Below are 3,459 nucleotides of genomic sequence, written 5' to 3'. Positions count from 1 at the left end.
ATAATTATTCATGGTTCAGTATAGACCATATGGTCAATCAAAAAAATGCAAAAAGTTACATTTCTATTAGCTTAAAATTGGCTTTCCGAGCACCAAGAAGATCAAACATGTCTATAATTTCATCAGAACTAAACTTTGACGCTAGCTCCTTCTCGATGTAGATTAACATACAATGTTGAAGAAAGTCATCACCCATTTTACTTCAAAGATGAGTCTTGACAATTCTCATAGCTGAAAATGCTCTCTCTGCTGTTGCAGTCGACACCGGGAGTGTTATTACTAATCGTAATAACTTGTCGGCCATTGTATACATAGATGATTTACCTGTTTTGACCAGTCCATGTGCCAAAGCTGCAAGTGATGGTAACATTTTCAGCTCTGGATGGTTGCATGTGTCAAGTTGAAGATGTGGTAGCTGACACTCTAATTGAGATCTTTCTTGAGAAGAAAAATCTGCAGGATATAACTTTTCAACCAGCATGCATATTTTTGATCTGTCAAATGTGTCACGTCTTGGATCCAATGATGCAAAAAGGCTTAAAAGCTCTGTCTTCCATTATTATTTCCATTCTTGTCAAATGCCAATATGTTTCTGCTTGTGGTACGTATAAGGCACAAGAGTTAACATTTAATAGTTTCATGTAATTTTTTGAAAAAATATTAAAAAGGAATGATGTTCTATGAATTATGCTGGAGAACAAATTATTGATGCACATGAAAAATTATGTTATGAATACAAACATATGTTATTACAAATCCGATTAATATGATTTGTGGGATGTGGTAGTGTTTACTATCATCCCACTATGCGACTATATATGCTGTGAGAATCAAAAACTTCATATTTGGAGGGTCAGATGGCACCACGAGTTTTGTATAGAAAGACCTAGAGGCACCACTTAAGCTCATTGCTTCGAAAGAAGTCCGGCTACTGTATTCTCTTTTTATGAATTTATTTTGGAGAAGACTCACCCAATGGAAATGATAACTTTCTAGTTTTTACATTGCATCTCATTTTCCACGTGGTGCATGGACTCTTTTTCATAATCAAATTTTAGATGTAGATGGTATATGCATGGATTATTCCTTTATTCCTATCAAAATAATTTGAGTGACCATCTCCAAGTCTATAGTATCTCATAATCTATTTGAGAATTGAGGTGATGTCTCACAATCTCGATTCGTCCAAAGAAAAATGAGTACCATCACGAAAGTCATCGGATATCATCCCTTCCATGTTTTTCTTAAAATAAAATACCAAAGATGATCTTACCAAACTCTGCTCTATTGCCCCATTTAGAAGGTACATGGGGGAAAACTACGTAGTATGAAATTCAACAAGCAATGCATTTAATAGTAATACTTGTAGATCATTGTATCATGCTGGAATTTCATTGTATCAACGAGCTTAAGTGGTGCCCCTAGGTCACCATAAATATAAATCATTAAGTTCCAATCTAACTCTCCAAATCTAAATGTTTAGATTCTCAGGAGATATATTTGTCGCATAGCGTGTTGATTCATTTAATCTCCATATGTCATTGTCGCATTGAACCCTTTCATCTCCATTTGTCGCGTGGTGTGTTGACTCATTTCATCTCTGTTTGTTCCATGGCGCATTGACAACTTTCATTTCCTCTATCGTGTGGCACTTTAACTCCTTAATTTCATCTCCATTTGTCATGTGGCACATTGACTCCTTTCATATGTTTTCTTGTTTGTTTTCGTAGGCATTTTCCACAATGATAGTAAGCATTGCCACATCCCTTAAATCAAATTAATAAGGTTTGATATTATAGATTGTATCTCATAACATAATTATTCGCGTGCATGATTTGCACCATGTCGCTTCAACATGTCTGGATCCGCAGCTGGGGATGGGTGAGGCTGTTGGTGGTGGCACGCGGCGTGTGGCCGGATTGGCGGGAGGGGCTCGGGAAGGTTGCTAGTGGCGTCACGCAGCGGGATTGGGACAGGTGGCGTGTGCAGCGTCTTGGACGAGGGTTGTGCCCACGGTCAGATGGCTAGCAACGGCGTGCTAGTCGTTGGCGTCGACCTGCGGGTCCAGACGGGGTGGCTCTCGTGGGTTGGACGTCTAGGGGCGGCAGCTATCTAGGCCAGACGACAGCCGGTGCTCTTCTAATTGTTGTGGTGAAGACGGGAGTTTAAAGACGACTACATCTATTACTCATGAATTTATTCGATGGAGAAGATAAATGGGAATTTGTGATGGAAATCAATGGGTAAAGAAGTTAATTGGGAAGGTTATTAGGCGGTGGGAGAGGCCGAAGAGGGCCTGTCAGGCTGGGGAGAGAGATGGTCAGAAAGAGATACGTGGTTGTTATCTGTAACTGCAATGGAGACATGGGAATGTTAAGGTGAATAATCTGCATACACTGAAACTATATGAAAAATGAATGTCTCATCATCATCATTGAAGTGGTACAACATAGTCTCATCATATCATCATTATTGAACACAAATGATGTCGATCTCATCATCATCTTGAAATAGTGATACAAGTTAATGATCACATGTCTCTTACATTGTCACCGCAGACACATGTTTCATCATCTACCTAAACTATGACATACGAGATAAGAGCGATCACGATGAGCAAAAGAGGGATTATGTAGTAGTTTTTGTGGAGTTGGTTCTAAATCCTCTGTTGCGCTATGAATCTCAAGTAACAAGCTTCAGCTTCCACTCTGCTATCAAACCCTTTCTCGCTTCTGCCCGGGAAGCGGTACACTTGGGCCTGACACTCTGGTCACTCATCGTACACATCCGGAACATGGCCTACATACACGGCATACCACTTCCTCGCCATCGTTGATCTATATACCTGTCAGAGATGCATATATATAAGAAGCGAATTCAACGATAATATGCAATATAAGATACGTCGGCCTGTGGGAAGAAACGGTTATGAAATAGAAGCAACATATATAGTAAACATAGTTAACAAATTTCATGGTACCGAAACTAATTAACTAGAGCGTGACACCATTTACATCTAATAGTTTCGTTGTACTGAGACATTCGAAGTTTCGTCGTACAGAAAGTAACAAGTAACCAAACAAATACATTGTTTTTAAGCAGTGCACTCTTCCCATCTGTCCATATCCGGGAGGGTGCTGGGCGACTATTGGACAGAAGCTTGGTAATGGGGGACCTCGCGCGTCTCCCCTTTGGCGACCGTGCCGCCCTCGCCTCCATCGTTCTCGCCAGCGGCCTCAAGCCCGCCCCCGTCCTCCTCCCGACCTCTCTGGGGGCACCGTCTCTGCCCTCCCCTCCCCCGCCATCTCCTGCACCTCGCTCGGGCGGCCTGCAGTGGGCGGACGTCGCAGTGGAGGAGGATTTGGCGGATGTCGCGGTGGCTGCGGCTGGCGACCACCGTCCTCCCCGGCGTTTTGGTGACCGGCTCGCTGAGGCCGTCGCGGCCTCTCTCCCTGCCAC

The sequence above is a fragment of the Triticum dicoccoides genome, chromosome 7B (genome assembly GCF_002162155.2).
Source record: "Triticum dicoccoides isolate Atlit2015 ecotype Zavitan chromosome 7B, WEW_v2.0, whole genome shotgun sequence".
In the NCBI taxonomy this organism is placed as follows: Eukaryota; Viridiplantae; Streptophyta; class Magnoliopsida; order Poales; family Poaceae; genus Triticum; species Triticum dicoccoides.
The sequence above is the reverse complement of the archived record's forward strand: the minus strand, read 5'-3'. Positions refer to the sequence as shown.